Raw genomic sequence first — 24,012 nt, forward strand, 5'->3', positions numbered from 1 at the left:
TAAAATAGCTGATGATAATGATGATGATGCATCACAAATTTCAGAATAAACTTTTGCCATAAAGAAGTTAATCTGTATTAGTATTGCCACAGAACATACTATATTACATTGTTGCAATTTATCTGGCACTATGTGATTATTTTCCTGCAGACTATTGTTAATCTCATGCAGCTTTGACTGTCAGACTCTTCCTGTAGGTTCTGCTGTGACGGTTCACAGATTGTCCATATATTCGGTGACTCACCTCCGCTGTCTGTTTTAGCATTGTGTGGCTCAGTTTAATTCAGTCACTCTTTGCAGGCCAGCCATGGCTTTCTGTCGTTGTATGGTGTTCTTGTTGTGCAATATCTTGATTAGTCACCTCTCTCTGGACAGTCTTCAAGACAGCCCATGATTGGCTGAACATACGTACAATTTTTATTTCACGTCCTCAAATATATTTTTATTTCACGTTACCAAGCCTGTGGATTTAAAGGGATAGAAGAAGCCTATAGGATTTGTTATAGGAAAATGCACTTGTTTCTCCAGTATTACTGTCCAGTTTCACACTTGAAAATGGCTGTTTGTTTGGAGGCAACGCCATGTCATTAAAGTGGATGTTCTGCAACAAATTCGGTTCTGCAACAAATTCGGTGTGTGTTCCCTCTCCTTCTATCTCTCGTACTATTGGAATGCACCCAGGTATTTAATACTGAAATGTATGATTGCATTGTATATGGACATTGACAGTATCCTCTACTTTTTGAAAATAGAAGGAACACTATCACAAATAACTATGATTACTGCATAATTTTCTTTGATATACTTTTAAACTTGTTGAAAGTTTCACTTTTTAGTGTAGGCAGGTAACAGTTGACTTTGCAACTTAAATCTTTGGGGCATATTCAATTAGGTTTCCGGTCTGCAGTAACACGTCGGAACGGGCCGCAAAGGCAATCCACGGTACCGCAATAATGTGGATTTTCGTGCGCACCCCATAGGGTTGCAAAGGAAAATCTGCGTTATTGGGTATCATATTACCATCAATACTGCGCACTTTTCATGGTAACATGCGTTACCGCAAATGGGAAAGCTAATTGAATATGCCTCTGTATGTTTCAGTTGTTTTAGTTGTTTTAGTAATGGTGCAGTAGACACATGGGGGGTATATTTACTAGACTGCGGCTTTGAAAAAGTGGAGATGTTGCCTATAGTAATCAATCAGATTCTAGCTGTCATTTTGTAGAATGTACTAAATAAATGTACTTAGTAAATATACCCTTTGTTCTGATATGGTCTATTTCAGCAGTATTTACTTTCCTTGAGTCTTGATAATAGTCTCCAGGGGCGGGCTGGCCCGGGTGGCAGGGGGGCATCGGTCCCCGGGCCGCTCAGTTTTAGCAAATGACCTGATTTTGACCTGCGTCATTGGACGCGGCCGCATCGCGTGTCATGTGATGCGGCCGCCTGTGCGCCCCCCGGGCTGATATATGCCAGCCCGCGCCTGATAGTCTCCCTCTTGGATTATAAGCAACACTTGAGTCCTAAAAATAAAAGGTATTCACCCCCATTAAAAAAAAAGATTAATATAGACAGAGAGGTAAGAGGGCCCTACTCGCAAGCTTACAATCTATTGGAAAATGGGTGTCTGATACATGAGGTCAAGTTCCACACATTGCAGCCAATATTCAGAGTATCTAGTGGGCCATATGATCCAGTCACACAGCAATGTTGGTCAGGGGCTCAGAGGATTGTAGTCTTGTGCGAACTGTGTAAAGGGTGGTAATAGGGTAGTTAAGAGCGTGGTTGAGGAATATTATAAGCTTGCCTGAAGAGATGGGTTGTCAAAGAACACTTCTAGGTTTGTAGACGAGAGGAAAGTCTTATTGTGCAACGGAGGGAATTCCACAAAGTAGATGCAGCCCGAAAAAGTCCTGTAACCGGGAATGGGGCATTCAATGAGAATGGATGAGAGACGCAGTTCTTGTGCAGAACGGAGGTGTCGAATTGGAAGATATTTTGAGAGAACAGAGAAGAAATATGTAGGTGCAGTTTTGTTGTTCGCCTTGTATGTTAGTAGAAGTATTTTATATTGGATTCGATAAAAAACAGGCAACCAATGTAGAGACTGACAGAATAGCTCAGCAGAGGAAGAACGATTTGCAAGGAAAAATCAATCTAGCCGCTGCGTGCAAAATAGATCGTAGGGGTGAGTCTGATTTGGGGAAGACCATTAAGGAGGGAATTGCAATAGTCAATATGGGAGATGATGAGTACATGAATTAGAGTTTTTGCAGTGTCTTGTGTGAGATATAGGCGTATTTTGGAAATGTGTTTAGATGTATGCAGCATGATTTAAATATAGAATTGATGTGGAGAACAAAGGATAGTTCGGAGTCAAGGAGGACACCTAAGCAGCAAGCTTGTGGCGTAATAACAATTATACACAGTCTTACTGTACCTTTTTACTTCTGCAGTTTTGCTTTATATCCAATATATTATTCATCCATTATTATTAGTAATAGTGTTGGTATTATTTATATATATATCGCAACACCATATTATGCAGGGCTCTACAGAGAATATTTAATCAGTCCATGCCCCAATGGAGGTTACAGTTTAAATTATCTACTTCACAAGCGCATGCACACATACACACTATGGTCCATTTTTGTTATTAGCCATTTAAATTACAAGTATGTTTTTGGACTGTGAGAGGAAGCCTATGCAAACACAGAGAAAACATACAATCTCCAGAAAAGGCCCTGATTGTAATTGAACACATGGCTCCAGTGCTGAAAGGTCACTATGCTGACTACTGTGCCACCATGTTGCCCCATAACCCTTAATGTCCCCCACCTCACTCTGAATGTAAGACCTGTGCCCCATATGGTCTCCTCAATTCCAGTCTGTACACCACATGACCCCCTCCATGCTCCCCTGTATACCACATGCCCACCATATGCTCACCAATGTGAGTAGAGGGGGTGTAACAAATGGGTGTGGGACATGACCAATCATTGTTTTAAGCTGGAGTATATCATTCATATTTTCGACTCTGCAATTGTAATTGTGACAGGATGGACCTCCTCTGCCACCCTGTCCATTGTTGATGGGGGCCGACTGGGATTGCCTTGCCACCGTCCCCTTTCTTTATCCCAATTTGTGCCCCCCTAAATGGAGTAGGAGGGGCTTGTTGCTGCCATCACTATGCTCCTTCGCTGGCACCTAGAACCGGTTCCTTCTGGGTAACTTTCGCTGCTAGTGTACCCCCTCGCTGGGCACCTGGGCTGGTACCCGTGACATTTTCCTTTAAATCAGGATTGCTGTGGATAGTTCCCCTGGCCTATCACAGAGCTGGAAGGTAGCAGGCAAATCGTTGGTACTGGAATGCTGGGTCCCAACCTCAGAACAGCCGGATAACGGATTAGATTGGTCTAATCTGTAGGTCACAGGAATTGCCGCAGGTCAATAGGCATCAAAGCAGGATCTTGAAGCAGTGATGTTTTATTAGCTCAGGTGTCCTAATAAGGACAGTTACACTAGTTTGTGGTACTAGTGAACTTCAGAAGGTACAGATGGTATAAGGATACATTACATGGTCAAACAGTGCTCCTTTTATACACATTCTGACACATATTTTAGCAGTGGTTAACACTGCCCACTGTTCATAGATGGCTCTGCAAAGACTGAGATATTACATCAGATATTTAGTATCAGTATGCAATATGGTCTTCAAACTTGGATTTAAATGCAATGCAAAGTTTTAAAATTTACACCAATCTGTTATTTCCCAAAACTTGCTGTTTGCATTATTCAGACAGGTTCTAAGATACAGGATAAAAACTACACACGAAAGGTAGGTATCGTCCTCCTGCGGTGCGTTCAGACTAAAGCAAGTATTTGTCACTTTACATAGAAAAGGTCTAATTAGCCTTAATGAGGATTTTCTCTCAATGATTTTTAGGATTTAAATGTGTACAGGGTTATGAATGGATGGGGGTAGGCAAAGAGAAAATGATTGTGGATAGAGGAGGAGGGAAAGATGAGAGTGGGATGGGTGACTGGCAGACAGGAAACCAGAGACACTGGGGAGATGTAGTTTGGCGCAAGGTGTCACATTGATGTTATGGCTGGAATCTCAGCTCATTTTTCCTCACACCAAATGAGCGGAGATTCTTACCGTATTTGTCGGCAATGTGAGCAGCGGTGATATCCGCATGTCATATCCCTGGCAATTGAATATCTCCCTGAGTGTTTATAGGGTTCCTAGGAGAGGGGAGTTGTTACATTGGTACCAAAAGCTTCAAGTCTTGTGAAAGACAGATACCTTAATCATTGAGTAAGCCAAATAGGTAGTCCATAGAGGAGACAGACCATATACGATTTAACAAGGAGATTCTACTCGGAGGGGCCTGCCTCTTACATTCAATCACAATTACAAATTTAGCAGCACTCTGCATGTTTGGCAATTGATCTAATTAGCTTATTGAGAAGCAGAACCCTGGGGTCTGCAAGCAGCTGGGTTTTCATAATTTGATGGATTAAATTGATTACATCATCTAGAACTGGCCATTACAGGATATTCCCACCAAATATGAATGAATGTCCCTGTATTCCCACAGTTTCTCCAGCAAAGGTTGGAGGACTGGGGTATATCCTGTGTGTCTTTGATCAATTTTATCTCTTATACCTTACTGTTTCTTTAAAGTAAATATGTTTTGTAAGCTGAGCCACTGTTTTAGATTTACATAAATCTATAAATCTATCTTCAGATCTACTGTAAATTCCATAATGTCATGCAAAGAGAGATAACATTACATTCTGATGTCATTCAGCTGCTAGAACTTTGTAAGTAAATCCAGTCTTGCAAATAGTGTTAAAATCAGAGTCACTCCTGCCAGACAACTGAACCGGATTTACAACCCTAGAACAGAAGGACCTTAAATGTTTCTTGGTTTTAGTGCCAAAAACATATCTACAATACTATGCTTTTTTCACATTTCCAAATAGTCATAATAAATTTAAACTTGTATATGAACCTAGACCTAAAGGCAGGAAGGAGTTAAAATAGGTACACAATACAGAAAATGTCTCCCGATGCGATAACTTTAAAGATTTTACCTACGACTGAAGTCCCGATCAACATGCCGATTCATGCGTACACACTTACACGATTTACATTCAGATCTGTGCTCTTCATCTGTCATAACCATCTGCTGAAAAGATTATGACTTTGTAAACTCTATGACGATCTGCCTACACTGCTGGTCATGAGAGCACACACACTTCAGAATTTGCCTGACATCATTCTTTCACTTATAAAGATTTTTAGTCCAGTTATAAAATCAAATCAAACGATATGATGTGCTTTGGTATGATAAAACATGATGGTTGGAGAGTGCACACTAATGCAATATCCAACCTAACGGTCATTTATCGTGTGATCAGCCCGATCACTGGGTGAAAAAACCTGTAGTATGTACCCAGCCTTAGGTGCAGTTTGACTCATGACAGAAGACATACTATAAATATTTTACATAAATTACCCCTCAGCATTCTCTGGTTATTCTGACTATATTTGCACTGTCACTTTGCAGACAGTTCCATCACAGTAAAATGAAAGAATTGATAATATGAACACTGTATATATTGCATTGGATAAATCATAGTGTTAAAGCAGCCTAACATAGACGAACAGCAACACAAGCAGGTGTAGTACACAATCAGCAGCAATGGTTTAGTCATATGTCCTAGCTGGGACATTTCCACTGGTGTGTGCGGCTATACAAGTGAGTTTTTAGTTGGGGGGGAGTAAAGGGAGGCCTAGCTCTTTGGAAGTAAATATTTAACAAGTGGAGATTGGGGGAGGGGGTGTGATATATTACCTTAGGGTTAGCTTAGCCAGGACTAGACAATCTGTTGGCTAATGTATTGCTGGACCACTAACCAGGTAGTTAGTGTATGGTAGAGTGTCATTCTTCTGGCTGTGTATGGCAGCATTCTCATGTGTACAAAAATATTTTATGGTGATTAAGAATGGTTTTAAAATACTACCTAAATTTATGATAAATGTATTAAATTGTCCTATGACATATTAGAAATATTTCAGATTTTGATGTTCTTTTGAACTCTGCACAACCTCTTTGAAAATTATTTTTATTTACCATAATGTCATAGAAAGATGCAACCCTTCTGACAGTACTGCCTACCGCTGTAAGTTGCCACTTTATGCAAATGGTAAACTTTGGTTACAAATATAGCAATGTATTTGGGACTCCTCAGCCAGGCCATTGCTTTTATTAAAATAAGTTTTGGACCCATCATTGTGCACTTCAAAATTTTGGAGTTTTTCTAAATTGTGTCCATTGATTGCCTCTGCTTTCATTTTATGACCCCAAATTTATATATTGTCCACAGGGATTGTTTTTGCTTATAGGGGAAGCATAGGTCGCTTGGAGGTTGTCAGTAGCATCCAACAGAGAGCTCCAAGAGAGCACTGATTGGTTAATAGTGTAGTCTTGTACATTGTGCTATCTGTACATAAATGACCTACAATACCATTATATTGTGTATACATGTGCAATTTTTTTTGCACAGTCCTCATCATTCTAGTTATTATTATTATTATTATTATTATTATTACTACAACGTACATTGAAAGAAAGGCAGAATGTCCTGTTTGGGGATAGGGCATGCCCCAACGGGCCGATGCAACTGGTATGAGAGCCCCCCTTTCCTCTCTGGTACCCCAGCTTTATAAAAGGGCAGGCATGCCATCTGACCCAGGACCAACATTCCAGGAGGGCCTACCTCTGCCCTCTTGATACAGTGTTTTGCCCAGTACAGTAAGCTGTGGTGTGACAAAATGGTGCATAGTAATCAGCCTCCAATATTTTGCACTATATTAACACAGGGCCACAGTGGCTGCACTTTACAATGCAGCAAATAGACCGGGTTCATATTGAGGCGGTCATGCACTGCACTGACCCGGTGCCTCTGCTTTGTTCTCCCCGTAGTTCTCTAATCCAGACAGCCCATAATATAATTGATTATTATTATTGTTTACTTATGTAAACAATCTATCATGTTACACAGTCCAGAGTAAAAGACGTCAGCGCAACAGTCTAATGACAACTAGAAATCACATGTGCTACTATAGGTAGAGAATTCCGATCTCTTGTTCAGACTAGAAAAACCTTCAGCGCACAGTAGGGATCATACTAATTGCAATGCAAATATAGATAAATAAAATCCAAAGATGGAAATAAGAATAAAAAGGTATACTAATAAAAACCGACAATCTTGTTATACCTATATGAATTGGATAACAGATGTTAAGTTTCTATATATAAAACAAGTAAAGGGCAAAACAAAATGTCTCTGGTTAAAAACATTCAATAATGTAGTTTAACATATATGTCCAGAGATGTTGAATATACGCAATCCGAACCATAGAATCTTTATTCACTTGTCTTAAAATGACATCATGTATTTTCCAATGTTGTTCACAAATAGTCACACATAGGAAGCGTCAGAGTATCCATATGTAAAAAGAAATTCAAAATATAGGTGTCACTTATAGGATATAGATTACGAGTTGTCTCCAAGGCTTTGAAGCCTCTAATTGTATGCAAATAGATTACTTTCCTTTCGGGGTTACCGTTAGTATGACTGCACCACTCTTGAGAACGTTCTTTTACCAAAACGAAACGCGTTGAGATTTTTAGCAACACTAATTTCCATTACATGTCGGAAGGTCGTTAGTTCCGTGACAGCACATTGTGTTATGCTTTCTAGAACTTGGCCAGTTAGTGTATTTTGTCTCATACATTTATTTTAATATTGTTGATTTGTTTTTTATGATGAATGACAACTACCAGTGGAGCGCTTGCACACAGGATCTGAGTTAGACTTTCCATTGACTCTTCAGATCGGACTGTGCTGGAGAACATTTCCACTGCAGCCGGATGAACTCTAGCTGTGTCTGCTTGACCAAGATGTAAGTTATGGATACTGTTTTAGTTTAAATAAAATTATGGTTGAATATAACATGATCCTAATAATTTCACTTGGAAACAAACCGAGGAGGACTGCAACTGAATGAACGACATATATAGGAGGAGCCGCAACCATTCGAAGAACATGTTCATCCTTTGGTTTGTATGTAACACTTCTCTGTTCCTCCATAACAACTGAAAGAACAAGGAACTGATCTGATCTCAGGAGTCTCCTTTTGGAGTCTCCCCAATTAGGGGCAAAATCATGTGAGGTGGATAGTATTCTGCACGAGGTTTGAAAAATAAAGGAAATGGAGAGGGGCCAAATGGATGCTATGAGCTGGGGTAGACTCTGGCGGGTGCTGGGACCTCCCTAGGTGGTAGCTAACAAGTGGCAGTCTAGATTCTTGGCTATCTATCCTGTTCTTTCACTATTAGATTTTGTTTAAATCCTTCATTTTTTTTTAGTAAGGTCTATATACATTTAAATTTTGTTTTCATTTCCTGACTGTAAATCTTGTTTCGGTGATATTATAGATTGGTGACGGGGTTGTTGTAATGCAGAGCATTGTGTTAGAGGATGTCATATTTCTTTGATGTGGGTGTTATGATAATATGAAGCTTCATTTCTTTTTGTCCTTTTTACCCCTTGATGTTGTGTATATAGTCTATTTTATTTTGAGCAATGTGATATGGGATTTATTTTTGTTTGAATTTTTAATAAAAAAAACATCACTACAGCTACTTTTTCGAAATGATCAAAATGCTATCTGTGCCCACCTTGCCATCTGATATCATACCCAAAATAGTGTTGGGCCAAGCAAAACAAAAGTGTTTTTTTTATGTAAATGACCACCCTTTGTTGATACCCACTATCAAATGTATGCCCCAACAGCATTTTACCCTAGCAAAACTACAGCTACTTATTCTAAATGATCAAAATGCTTTCTGTGCCCACTTTGCCACCTAATTTCATGCCCAAAACAGTGTTGGGCCAGGCACAAGTCAAATGGGTTGTATGTAGCTGACCACCCTGTGTTGATTCACTCTCTCAAATTTGTGGCCCAATGGCATGTAACCCTTGCAAAACTACAGCTATTCAAAATGATGAAAATGCTATCGGTGCCCAATTTGGCACCCGATTTCATGCCCAAAACGGTGTTGGACCAGGCAAAAGACAAGTATCTTGTATGCAACTGACCACCCTGTGTTGAGTTCCACTTTTACATTTGTGGCCCAACAGCATTTAACCCTTCCAAAACTACAGCTGCTTGTTCAAAATGATGAAAATTGTATCTGTGCCCACTTTGCCACCTAATTTCATGCCCTAACTCGTGTTGGGCGAGGCTAAATGCTATTGCAATTTGTGCAAGTGACCCCTTTAGTGTTAATCTAATCTGAAATCAATGATCCATCTTGATTTAATCCTTTAAAAATACAGTTTTCTGAATGAGCCGCTGGAACACGAATAAGAAATGAATAAGAGGCTAACTCCAGCCTCATCACTTATTATGTAACTGTGTTGCAAATGCTCATCATTTGCTATATAAAAGTGTCAGTTTTGCAGAAAGAAAAACATTAGTATCACTAAAGATCTGAAGTACAGTAACTTGATTCTGATTCCTGAGCAAAGAGATTATATCTGCCGTGCAGGAGTTAATAAGGACGAGAGACTGCCCAGCCATGGAGCCCACCCCCGGGGCTGGATCTACACATTACCCCTCCTCCTCCAAAAAGCTAGGACGGTGTGTTCAGCTTCAATCCAGCAAGTAGAGGGAAGCGATGGGTCTGCGGTGACCCGGGATAAGGAGGAGCCCCGAGCATGGTGTAAAGGAGGTAAGTGATCTTCATATAGTGCAAATAAGGCATCATGCCCCTCATAGAGTAATATTACACCGATGATTGTGTGTTCAGAGTTAGGCAGATTCATGTCACATTGTGATCTGTTAAATTACTATTGTGCACTGTTATTTTCTAGTCTGTACATGTTCATTTGGACGTGCTGTGTACATGTATGTGGTTTCAGTGGTTTTGAAATACAAGCTCATGTTTTGTTTGTGCGCTGATAATGTTATCCTGCTAATTGCTCCTCTCAGGGGTATTGCTGTACTAGATGTCTCTGTATCTTAGAGTGCCGAAGTGCCCGTGTATTGTGCTAGATCTTTGCAGCTATGAATGGATTTTTTTTTTTTTTTGTAAAGCTGTTTGTTTTGTGTACATACAAAGAGCAGAGAGGCTCATCAACTATATGTACCCTAGAAGTTGTCAGGGTAGGATCGGGAAAGCTCATGCCTTTGGAATGTTATTCTGATTCCTCCCATATGCGGACACCTTGGGGGGCAGAAGTCTGTCTTTATGGGATCTTCTATCCTGTCAGTACTGGGTGATGACAGGACAAGGTGTTCTACATCAGTCCCTTTAAATAGTCCCATAGTTTGTTAGTTTGATCTACTAGTTTATACCATGCAAAAGTGTTCAAATACTCCTCTTGCTACATGATGTAATACAGTTTACACTAAATTTCGTCTGGTCATCCTTGTTCACTTCCAGAAAGGAAATGCATGTAACTCCTTCCCAAACAGATCCTGATTTATGTCCCTAACTCATTTGTAACCAGGCTGACACTAGAACATGCTAATGACCCCTTCAGAGAGCCTCTGAAATTAGCTCTCCCAGTAAATGTTTACCCTTTCTGCATATTCCTTATATTAAGTGCCTCCTTTCTGGCATAGGACCCAGTGTTTGCATTAATTCCACTCTCCAGGCTCTGTCAAGATTAATTTGGTTGCAGCTGGTTCCAACGTGTGTTGCAGTTGTGCTTGGAGAGTGAAGGATGTATATGCCTGAAGGAGATTATATATATATATATATATATATATATATATAATTTATTTTTTATTTTTTTATATACTACAGGCTTTATTGCATTACTTGTCAGTTAGTAGTGTTCATCCATTGAATGTGTCAGTGTTCTTGGCCCTTAGGACGCAGTCTTCAGTTCATTTTCCCATCCCGGGAGGTTCCATAGTATATCATATGGTTGATGTAGCAAAACCATGTCTTGCAGTTCTTTACATTTTATGGTTGTGTGTGTTTATTTTTTTACAAGCATGTCATTAATTGGTTGTAAAAGTTGTTTATCCGGTCATGAAAGTAAAGGAGGTAATTTACTGCTTTTGTGGAGCTGCTGAAAATTAATTGTCTGTCTTTACTCTACTAATTTCCCAAACCCACAGGACATGTTAAACATTGATGTTCCTGAAGATATAAATTATGATGCCACACAGGCAGAGCTGCTTTTACTATGAGGTATTTCTGTTGTTGTAACTTGGAAGGTATACAGATTGTCCAGCCTTATTTAGCACAGCACATTTTTTGATAGGTCACATGAGTGTTTCTTTTTACCTCAAACCTCCTTCCAGCAGCTCTGTGTTTGTGTAAATAAGGCTTGAAAGGGGAGACAAGAGGCGGATGTCAGGATAGCAGCTGAAGTATCCATGGTAATGAGTGTGTGTGGAAGGCCCAGGCTCTGGGTGGTGAAGTGAAGGGCTCTCAGGAGGCTTTTCTAAGGGCAAATGTACATTTATTGTCCCAGCTGCTTGTAGACTGTACAATAAGCAGCCTAGACACCCCCAGACAAGTTAACTGTTTCATTGCAACAGTGCCTTAGACTGCACTGAGGCATGATTTGATCTCTCCTGGTTTTGGAAAGGTTAATATTGTGACAACTGCTTTCTGCCAGTGTTGCGTATCCTGTTGTACACTGTACTAAGCAGTTCGCTGCCTCTCCACTAATCTTGTATTGGTAAATAACCTTTTCTTCTGCCACGTCTCTGAGGGTGACATGTGAGCTGAAACACTTGTGGGAGTGTACGTGATGGGGACAGAGGAGCTGCATAGGAAATGGGGATTTTCTGCCCTTAGGGGATCCTGCTGTCCTAATCATATAACAAATGAAAAATGACCACTACTCTAAGCGTTGTGTTCCCTAGGTTTTAGGCTTTAGGCTATGTCCTTGTCTATGAAGACAGAGCAGCTAGGGAAAATGTCACTCTGCAATTATCAATGTCTGCAGACTAATAGATTATCACTCATCTCCATAAAATGGTGTGTGTGTGTGTGTGTACAGTATTTGTGTATCGGCTTTTTCTAATGTTGTTTATTATTTCTGTGCAGCTCCTGTGTTTAATAATAACATTGAAATATTGTTTTATATTTTATTTTTATGGCCACCACTGACCTCAGTGAGTAACGCTGTCAAACTCCAAGCTCCACAGATGTCATTATGGCTGTTCATAAACCATCAATTTATTGCAGTGCAACTGGATTCCTATGAGCCTGCCAGAAATCTCTATAGACCTCATTTTGAAGATAATTTTTAGCATGCTCTATCTTTCTAACAGAGGGGTAGAGCAAGTCTGTATCGCACCGTTGCATAATCATTTAGTACTCTGATGCCTTACACAAAGGGAAAGTTGGACAGCGTACTATTGGAACAATTACTTAAATGTATGTTAGACCAAGGGTGGAAAGAGTAATGTAAAAATAAGAAGCCAGCAAACAAAATCTAGGCCCTAAAATGATCATTTAAAGTGAGTGGAGAAGATTTGCTTCCATTGAAGTTGATATAAATTATCCTGATTTTTCACAGATTTTTGCTATTGGCTTACCATAAGTGGCAGCAGCTAGACCCTTGTAAAGTATATAGCTATGTGATTTAGTTTAAGGACACAGCCAGATAATTGTTTTTTTTTTTTAGGGGATCAATACTCCCTAGGGCTGCACCTTTCCTTCAGTCTGCATTCTGTTCAGAATGGGACGCAACGAAACTGGAAAAACTTATTTTGGAAGAGCCCTTATGGTGGATTCACACTTAAAGCAAGTGCCATAAATACCAAGCCACGGTGAGATCTTCTAATTTGGTGTAGCATTAGGTCATTCACGTAAATGGCTTTTCCTGGCAACAGCCAGGGGTCTCTTTATGAAACATTGTTCATTAAAATCCCTTGAAAACTGCAGTTTTTAGGGGATAACCTCATATTTAAGTATCCTCTTAATTTATGACTAAGGCATCGCAGCGGTTATCGGAGATCTGCTGCTGTCCCTGTCACTTCAAACGCAAAAGTGGTCCCCATAGGTTTCTCTGGGGACTGCTATTCTGCACCATTTAACAAGTTTCGAAAAAAACTTGTGCCCAATGGCTGAAGCCTATGGGGAGAGCATTTCTGTAGAGGGATCTTAGGATCCCTCACCACAACTTAGCTGGTCTCCCCTCCGGTCACTATTGCAAAGGTGGCCATATAGGCGATAGGCACGAAAAACTGACTACTAGGAATAGGAGTCAGTTTTTCGTGACTGCTGTTTCTAGTGAAGACTAGTGAAGATTGTTAATAAGTAGTCACAATAGCTCAATCCTTATCTTTGTGATAAAGATTGAGATGGATTGTGTTGAAAATGTGATTAGTTATAAATATGCCCCCAAAATACAGGATTGTTGAGATTCTGTATCAATTCATCGTCGTCATTTATTTATATAGCGCCACTGATTCCGCAGCGCTGTACAGAGAACTCATTCACATCAGTCCTTGCACCATTGGAGCTTACAGTCTATTCCCTAACACATACACACACAGACAGAGAGAGACTAGGGTCAATTTTGATAGCAGCCAATTAACCTACTATTATGTTTTTGGAGTGTGGGAGGAAACCGGAGCACTCGGAGGAAACCCACGCGAACACGGAGAGAACATACAAACTCTACACAGATAAGGCCATGGTTGGGAATTGAACTCATGACCCCAGCGCTATGAGGTAGAAATTCTAACCACTGAGCCACCGTGTATCAATTGCTGATTTTCTCTGATTTTCTCTTTCAATATGTAGCTATAAAGTATTCTGCGCAAATATTTCTTTATTTCCTGCAGGACAGAGAATAGTTTTGCTGTGGTAAGAAAGAGTCTACTTACATGACGTTTAATAATAATCACTGTGAATGGGAAAGTGAATAGTAATTATTACAATTTATAATTGGATTCAAGGAAGTATTGAGCATTCTTTTAGGAGTCCATAAAACCTGAAATATAACTGACTCAATGTTAAAAACATCTTGCAGCACCAAAAGTATGTAACCGTTCCCTAAGGCATACTGCTCTAACAAATGTATTTTGCTTTGTCATGTCAAGTACTTGGTAGATATGACTTGTTTCTAAACTGCAATTAGCTTTGTTCAATCTAGTGCAAGTTATAAGAATAATACCTTTTATTGGATAACTGCACACTTGGTTCTCTTGGTAAATATCCTACTTTAGTTATCTCTCTGTACAGGTTGTGATTAAACATGGAAGTTTTGTGTACTGTCTATTTTGCACCCTCTGAGCCTGACCTGATAGTATCAGACCCCCATCTGTTATGAGGTCTTGCCCCTAACCTGTTGTGCTCTGAGAGAATTATGACACAAATAAGGGTATTAAATAAAACAATTGCTCTGTTGTCTGACTGCAACTCTAAATATTTACATTACACAAATACAGAGTTGGATTAAAATCAAATGGGGCCTAAGCAGGAAGCAGCCCAATGTCTGGCCATGGACACATTATAAATAGCAGTACATTTGCCCTACACATTATACCAGAGAAGAAACTCCTCTCTTATTGCTAAGCCCCAGCGCTATTGACTGCCTCATTACCTCATACATGCTAAGGAAGTTGGTACAATAGAAGAGTCCCAGTACTGCTATATGTGCCCATGCTTTGCATATTAATGCTGAAAGAGAGACACACACACAGTGCTCAATATCCCTGGGACCCTCTACTGATCAGTGCCTAATTCAGCTGGAAGTCCAGCACATAGGATGCTGCTTATACCACTTTCATACTGCCGCCCCGGCAATATCCCGAGTTGTTAACCCGGGATATTGCCGGGGCACAGGGCAGTATAGATAAGAAGATTCCCGGGTCGGGCGGGTTCATACTGCACCTGCCCGACCCGGGTTTTAGAAAAAAAAAAGTGGGAAAAAAATGTTTTAATTAATAAAAAATACATAACAAATGTTTACTTAACTTATTTTCAGCCAGCGGTGTCTCCGGTGCGTTGCCGGCTGTCAGGGGGACCTCTGGGTACTAAAATGACGTAATTTCTAGTCCATTAGAAATGACGTCATTTTAGTACCCAGAGGTCCCCCTGACAGCCGGCAATGCACCGGAGACACCGCTGGCTGAAAATAAGTTAAGTAAACATTTGTTATGTATTTTTTATTAATTAAAACATTTTTTTTTTACTTCCCCATTTTTTTTATTTTTTTTTACAGTATGAATGGTGAGACCCGGGAATTACACGGGTTGCACCATTCATACTGCAGGTGAGCGGGGTCCAACCCGGGAATTACCCCTCGCAAAATCCCGGGTCTAAGTCCCGGGATTTTAGACCCGGGATTTTGTGGTTGGACTATTCATACTGCACCAAGACCCGGGTTTTTCAGCGTGCCTCTGCAAAAACCCGGGTTTTTGGTGCAGTATGAATGGGGTATAACTTGGCCCTACGTCTCTTCTTTCCCTGCAGTGTCATCATGTACCTGGGTGAGGGTTGAGATCCTGGCAATGTGGAGGCACCAGGGACATGGCACCTCTGTTTGTTTGTTTTTTGTTTTTATTGCCCAAAATTGTGATTTGTGTGCCTTTAAGATGTTTATAATCATATGCAATCCTGTTACATAACAGTAAAAACTATTGTTCTCTCTCACTAAACATTTTAGGTTCAGATAAGCACTCTTCAGTGTGCTTCAGTATGTTTATCATTGTGTATTGGAAATTGATAAACGTTTAAAAACTTCACACATACCTGCAAATTCTAATAGTATAAATCTAATTGCATTTTAGGTTTAGGGTTTTTAATTGATAGTGTATTCCTATGTTCTCATTTATAGTGTAATCATCTCTGGGCCAATTTGTGTTCAACTCCCAGCTGGGATCACGTGTCTACCACCATATGGTTATATTTAGTGGCATTAATGTACTTATTAGACAGTGATTCCCCCAGGTCATTGATAGACAGACATGTTGAACCTTCCTGTGGGTACAGTGTGTGTTATGTCTCTTATCTGGGATAAATCTCCCATCTCCTCCCTAGCTCTCAGTACAATTCCCTAACTGTATTGGCATTTCCTTTCTCCGTGTTACCTCCCAGTGTGTTCAGGATTGTTATTCCCCCACTGTTTTATAGAGTGAGTTGAAATGATTTCTGTGGTTCGGTGCAAGTCCACAGTTATAGAAGATGTATCGTCTTAAGCGCCTCTGAGCCACCCCCTTAATTAATAAACAAAGATTGAGTTTATTGTATTACAAGTGGTCAATGATTTGGTAGTGTTAAGAGTTTGGTCTGCTGGTGGGATGTGGTGATCTGGTAAAGTGCTTTGTGCCATATACCCAGCAGTGAGGGATTCTGGGAGGGAGAGGGTGGGGGTACTTTGCTTTCTCTTTTGATGAGAGGATTAAGGCCAAACTCCCTACCCTCTCAGATCCTCCATCCGCTTGCTACTTCCGAAACAAGCTAACCATTTGTTTGCCAGGCACAGCTATGCAAGTTCTCACAGTGTATGTTTGCTGGTTAATGAGTAATCGATGCCAGATTGAAGAGAAGTTGTGCTAATATTTTTTTTCTTTGGCACTTTTACCCATTTGTCACTGTTACTTAAATATACTCTGGGCATCATTACTCTGGGGGTACTGGGCACTGAAGCTTGTTGCCAGCCTGTTTTGTATGTGTGTCTGTGTATATATTTTTTTATAGTTGTATGCTTTGCAATGTTGTATCGCTACATGCACTCACCAGCAAATAAAATATGTTGTATCGAATCATGAAAGTCCTTTTATTCAAGGAATAAAACTTGATTTCTTTATTAACCATTTTAACTGTACCTAAAAGTAAAAATGTAAAGTATTTTTGGATGCGTTGAACACTGGATCTGCCAGATCTCTAATGGCACGTTTCAAACGTTGAGTGGTTGTCGAAACTATGTCCTTGTTACCTTCCTATTCACGTGGTCTCCGTTGTTGGCGGCTGGGCAGTATGCAGAGCAGTCTGCTCACATCTTGTCCCATTTAGTACACTACATGAGCAAATTCTCGCTCCACACTGACTAAATACCTGTATGAATGAGCCTGTTGGGCTTTGATGTAGAATATTTATGGAATAATGTGTTTTTAAAAATCATGAGAGGTGAATATGTCTTTTGAGTGTTGCTGTGTATTTATGTATTAAGTAGTAGGGTATCGTAAGAAATATGAAAGGAACAGAAGAAAATGGAGAGACAGATGTACGGGGAGGAGGTGAAAATTAGTAGGCAATCTGACCAGCTATGTACGTTAATTAGGCATCAATTAATATAATATGTAATCATCAAGGCACATCATTTCTTCGTATTCATTTTCGAGTGATGTGTATATGCCCTGATAGGACATCTAGAAACCAATGCAAGTTTTGTTTTGTTTGATTTTCATCTCTGCACAAATCCTATAACTTGTCCCTCACAAGTCTTCCCTCTGGCTAGAGGCCTGGTAGCCTCGTCTTACCTCCCCCTCAGTAACCATGCAGCTCCCTTCCGGTTTACACACACAATAGTTCACAGCTATAAATACTCATTAGTTTGTGCAGACTGGGTGGGTGTAAAGTGTCCAAATTCTCTTCCCCTCCAGGGAAACTCACCCAGCCAACTTGTGGGAATAAGTGGAGGAGACATCAGATGTCACCTTAATGATAGCTGCAGGCCTGTCTATTGTACTAATCGTCTTTTACATTATATGGATCTACAAAGGCATCTGGGAGCCAATACCACTGACGGGATTAAATATTAAGCTCCTCAACCCCTCACACTTCTCACCTGCAGAATTACCATTCAGCAACGGAGAAACATGACAATTGCAAACACCATACAGCCTGGATTTACAGTTTGTTGTTTTCTTTCTTTGTCTTCCTTGTGGCTTCTAGATAATGTATGACCATGTAGCCTAAAATTCATGTTAATTTACAAATCACCTGTGTGTCAATCAACAGTGCAAGAGCTAAAATGAATTTAACTTTTGTTATGCCCGTCGCTGAGGCTGTCACCATATTAATAGCTGTATGAACTCCTAGATGCTGCTTGTTTCCTGTGCATGGTCCAGTCTACAGTACGGAGGGAGGGGGGTGAAACTGGGGGAGCTGCAGGGCTCACAAGGTTACGCAGAAAAAGATGGTGGCCCTCTCACTGTGGGAGAGAATTCTCTTCACCAGTAGATCTGTTAACTGAAGACTTGTATAACCTAGGGGGCAAGGGGAAGGATTGATTTGTTAATAGGAGTGAGGGGAGCGTTTAAAGTATTTTGTTTTTATTATCTTTCAATCATGCACCGGTTGGAAATGTACAGGATTTAGCACAGTCAGAAACCCCCAGGTCATGAATGACACAAAGAGAAAAATGGAGGAAAGTGATCTAAGTCTCATTGTGTAGGCCAAACAAGAGTTAATGGGTGTACCTGAATGTCAGCAAATCCTAAGCAGGTGACGAGCGTCATCCTGATCCTATAATCGGGAGCAGCAGATGTCAGGAAAGGGCCTGCTATGGGCACAATGTACAGGATATGGATGTCCTGACCATCACTTCAAATAAATACAGCAATTTGATTTTGTCCTGCACAATTTGTCAGTCAAATAAGCTCAATTATTAAGGCACAGGATCACAAAATAAAAATTAATTGTGCAATATAATTATGCAAATAGAACAATGTTAAAGTCTCATCACTTTTTTTTTTTTTCCTTCCATGTTCGCAAACATTGTTATGGATACAGTGCCTTTACCCGTATATCGGTAGTCTTACTAATTTCTTTAACTTGTTTGTGGTCCCTGTTCTACCAATATATTCTATGCAACCACTGAGCAGGCAACTATGTCTATAAAATACAACTTAAACTCCTGTCTCCTGTGCAGTCTGTCAGGACCTGTCACTATTACTATAACCGCAGCTTCAGATTCTTAATCTGCGGTCTGTCCTTTCTCTCTTCCATGTAACCACTGTTTCTGGATTTATGTCTAGGAATAGATTGCAGCCTCTCTATTACAGGTATACTATGCAAAACACTTTCCTACCATTCCCAATATTCACAGTGGTGGGGGTTTGGCTGGTATGTATCCTGTATGTCCAGCTTATGGTTTGATCTGTTTGTGGTTTTCAGGGTGTTTATCACATTAAATCGTAAAATGTGGCATGTGCCCTAGTAATAGGGAGGTTGTGTTGACCCAGTATTTGGGAAGGGTGTGTGGTATCCATCAAGCTATTCCAACCATTGTCCTGCAGTTTCACTGTATGCACATTGTATCCCAATGTTTATTGTTGCCAGCAGTTTCACTCTTGTACTTTTTCATTGTGTGTAATTTTTTTTTTTTTTTAAATCCTTGTTTTTGTTTTAAACCATGTGGTTTTCTGAAACCCCGGAGTGTCCTTTATAGATCTCTGGGGCTTCCTGCTGTTTCTGTTGGTAATTGTCTCATTCTTCATTTGCAATTGACTTTTAAATGAAGCTAATTCCTGCAAAACTAGAAAGCTGTGAGAGGGAGGGAAAACTATGATCATATTCCAGCAGTGTCGGTGCCTGTGGAATGGGGCCAGTTGGAGAACGTCTCTCTTCTTTGTATCCCTCGTTTGTTTTTCTACAAGTCTAGAAGGTTCACTTATAAACCACAGGTGGTGCAGACCTGCAATGTTTGTGTGTAACTTCATCTTCTTATCTGCCTAAGGCATTTTAAGGTGCATGTCCACTTTATGTTTGGATAAAAACCCTTATAATAAATTTGTTTGCAGATAAACATCAGAGATAAAACATCACATCAAAGTCAAATCTACTTCCATATTGGGACCATTTTGTTAATCTCCTAAATTATTCATGAGCGAGAGGATTCGTTCTCACAACTGTTGTTCAGATTAGGGTTTGAATTTTAATATTAATAAAGAACCATCGTGTGCTCAAGCATTTGCTGTGCTACCCAGCAAAATAAAGGCTCATAATTCATTGCATACATACACTAGGACAAGTGGACATGGCTCCTTGTCCCACGTCTGCTCATGCTATGAATTCTAAGCAGCCTATGTCCTTGTTACTCCCTAGTTCTGTTTGATAAGGTGGAAAGCACACTGGCCATGGTTGGGTGCCTCTGGCTTACAATACATTCTGCAATATTGTTGGAACAGTACTTGCTGTTCTTTATCAACTTCTGTTGACGTTGAACCTCCTCATACAATTGACACTTATGAGCTCTATTATGAACTTTAATAAGGTCAGATACGTACAGTTCCCATATGCTGGAACAGTTGTAACATTATATTTATTTAAAGGTCCTACAGCTGGGCCAAACATTAGTTCTGCAGAGAAACATCAGATCACATTGAGATCAGAAGAGCACCAGTATGAAGTAAGCAGTAGAATAACCAGTTTCTGTCTCGACCAGCTGACGATAAGGTAACACCATGCAATCATTGGCTAACCTAGTACATACACTGTGATGACATCATAATTACTAGAAAGATGGAGCCACTATTCTGATAAGAAGGGCCACATGTGATCCCTCTTGAGAACTGCATGTAGCTCCAGGGCCACCAGAGCTAGAACACTCTTTAAAAGGACACTGATTTTAGACATAGAATCTAATCAGGCAAAGTGCCTGGTTTATTTTCATGAAACGATGATTTGTTTGCTTAAAAGCTACATTACAACCTGGGGAACATTTTTCCTATAAATAGGATAATGTCTAATGTACTTTATCCTTACAGGCGATTATTGCATAATGCAGCCATTTTCCATGTTGCTTATAAGTTGCATCTTCGCTGCTGTGCCGAGAGAGTGCTCTATTATTCACGTTGTACGTTCTTATCTACACTAGACACGGTGATGCATTCATTTGGATTTTAAATAATATACGTGTTCTTATTTGTCACTTAATCTTGGTACGCAGAGGAATCCCATTGTCACTTAGCGCAGGGTGTAGCAGAAATGAATAGTCAGTGATTTGGCACATCTAATTTCATCTGTTTATTCATGAGTTAAACATCCGTTAAAATAAAAAAAGACTTTTTTTTTTTTTACACTTGTGCGTTGACTTTTTATAACCAGCTGTTATCTGGCAGGAATGAGATGGTGATAAAGCATACATAGCTATTCTCAGTCAGTGAAGGTGGCTTATGTTAATGTGACTCATTAGTGCCTAAGTTTTTTTTTTTTTTTTTTTTTTTTTTTGTGTTGCTTGTGGATAATGTGTATCAAGTTTATGTTCTATTTTCTTTTGCTTAAATTGTTATTGTAAGCTTTTCTGGTCCTTATTGCACTGCTAGTCTTGTATTTCTTATCCAGCTGCTTTTACCATCAGACTGTTTACACAGTAACACCTTCCAGGTGTGCGGGTTATAAAAATATCACACACTTGCAATACCTCATAAAGATAAGAACATTTTGCCTTGAAATCTCTCTAGCCCACATGTTGTCATATATTTCTATAAAGGAATTGACCTGAACAGCAGTGTTGGACTATGTCATTTGTGTTATTAGTGTGTTTTGTTGTTTGTGGGGGTGTGTTTTTTGTTTTTTAATATATAGTGCCCACATATTACACATTTACAGATAATATTTAATCGTTCACATCAGTTCCTGCCCCATTGAAACTTGCACTCTTCTCTACCACACTGACACATCCACACTAATGTCATCTAAAGTCAAGTCACGCGAACACAGGGAGGACATACAAACTACACAGATGGGGCTCTGATTGGAATTGAACCCATGATCACAGCACTATGAGGCAGCAATGCTAACCACTGTGCCAATGTGCTTCCCTATTTTATTCTATAGTGCCTGCTTACTATTTGGAAATCAAACACATTAATAAAACAAGACTCAATATTAACAAACAAAGGGGCATATTCAATTCCGATCCGGGGAAAATGCGCAGTACTGCCGGTAACACGGTATCGCAATAATGCGGATTTTCGTACGCAGCCCTATGGGCTGCGAACGAAAATCCACTTTATAGCGGTACCGCGGATTAGGTTTGCGGCCGTTCCGGCGTGATCCCGCGAATCGGGATTGGAATTGAATATGCCCCAAAGAGTTAAGGAGTTTATAATCTATAGGGAATTAAGATGTTTGTATATGAGGTGCCACAGACTGCATATTGGTCCAGCTGTGTTGCAAGAGAAAGTGTTTAGTGCAGCTATATATTCCAGTCACATAACAATGATGGTTAGGGGATGAGTAGGTTATTTGTGGCTAGAAAGAGAATAAATGTAAGGTTTGAGTGGATTGGAGTAGAGGAGTGTTAATTGGGTAGAATAGTTTTATGGAAGTTATGGGGGTGGTTCAGGAATTGAATAAAATTGAATAAGCTTGCCTAAAAAGTTGTATTTTCCGGGTAACCCTTTAAGGTTTGGTTGCGTAATTGCGCAGTGTAGCCCAAAAAAAGTCCTATAATGAGTGTCAATGAGAGGCACAGAGCAGATGATTTAAGTTGGGAGATATTTTGAGACAAGGGAAAAGTTGTATGGTGGTGCAGTTTGTGAATTGCTTTGAATGTCAGAAGAAGTATTTTATATAGCTTCCAGTAAAGTAACAATAGTACCAATGTAGGGAAAAGCAGAATAATGTTTTGTTAGGAAAATTGGTGTACCTCCTGCATTCAAAAAAAGATGTAGGGGTGAAAGTATTGTTGAACGTTATGTTTAACATATAATTATTGATGAAAACCGTTATGTTTTAAAAGGAATGCTAATATTTATAAGAGTGGTTTGTTTTCTACTATTTTTGTGTTCTATAAATTAACATTATCAGTGTTCTCTCCAGAAAATCTTGCCAGTCGAGTGGGGGCAGTTGTAATACTTAACAATAATAATGAGAAATGTTGGAGGTTATTGCCCACACCTGCCAGGACTGGTCAGACTGGTGGTCATTGGTCTAACACACACTGCTGGCTGTAGTGCTCACATAGTGCCTGTTATACTAGGAGGAACAATGGTTTATTCCAGTGGTTCCCAAACTGTGTGCCTAGGCTCCCTGGGGTGCCTCGGCGATCTCACAGGGGTGCCTCGGCCAGGGCCAGTGGTAAGCAAGGCGGGGGACTAATTGGTAATTATTTTGGATTAGGGGTGCCCTAAAAAATTTATGGAGACCCTAAGGGTGCCTTGAACTGAAAAAGTTTGGGATCCACTGGTTTATTCTATTATAATAGGACTCTGGTGGGCTCCAAGAGCTGGCTGGAGCACCCAGGAAGTAGTTGCTGGGTAGAATACTGATTATGTTACCTAAGATGACATGCCATTCACAAAACGTGTGAAGCACATTTAAAATGCACAATGAAATTGCTAAAGCTGGGTACACACTACACAGTTTTCATCCGATAATCGGCTAAATCAGCCGATATACGACCACTCGTTCAAAAGTCGGGTCAGTGTGTGCAGTAACACGATGGTGGAAAGTCTGCCCAAATGGACGATTATCGTCTCATTTGGTTGGTCGTACCGTTTAATATTTTCGTTCCAATCTCGTTTCCGCTGTGTAGTGTGTATAAACTTCCGACTGATCCACAACAGTGAGTATGAAACTACAGTCATTGTTCACAACAACATGGCGGTAAAAAGTCGCTTAAGGGGCGTCCGCTCTTCCCTTTATCATCCTAAACAAGGCTAGTGTGTATGCAGTCCATGGACCGAGCGATCGGAACATCGATCGCATGTAAAATCGCTCGGCATAAAAAGTTGGTTGAAATTTCTGTAGTGTGTACCCAGCTTAACGAATGTTTTCAAAAACGTTAAGGCATTTTCAACGGAGGGTGTCACTTGTGCTTTTATTTTTGAGATAAAGCTTATGGTTTTGTATGCTGTGACTATAAGTGTTCAGCAATTCATTGCTTTTTAAACTTTGAATTCCATATGTAAATGTTTTAAAACGCTACTATAATTACTTTGGGGGGGATTTTCAATGGAGAACACAGTATACTCATGTGACGCCATTTACAGTCTGT

At 40.0% G+C, this 24,012-nt stretch overlaps 1 protein-coding gene across 3 annotated transcripts in view; it reads left to right on the forward strand.

Moving 5' to 3' along the window:
- The first annotated feature begins 248 nt into the window (after positions 1 to 248).
- Positions 249 to 24,012, forward strand: part of SH3BP4 (SH3 domain binding protein 4) — a 35,774-nt gene continuing 12,010 nt past the window's right edge. The window contains exons 1-2 of one of the 3 annotated variants that reach the window (XM_075180419.1): positions 7,911 to 7,981; positions 9,633 to 9,815. The gene's annotated coding sequence lies outside the window, so the exon portion shown is untranslated. Of the gene's footprint in view, positions 682 to 7,910; positions 7,982 to 9,632; positions 9,816 to 20,380; positions 20,466 to 24,012 lie in introns of those variants that run through there. The other 2 variants (XM_075180421.1, XM_075180420.1) reach the window with 2 other exon arrangements.

This window comes from Mixophyes fleayi, chromosome 7 (assembly GCF_038048845.1).
Source record: "Mixophyes fleayi isolate aMixFle1 chromosome 7, aMixFle1.hap1, whole genome shotgun sequence".
NCBI lineage: Eukaryota > Metazoa > Chordata > Amphibia > Anura > Limnodynastidae > Mixophyes > Mixophyes fleayi.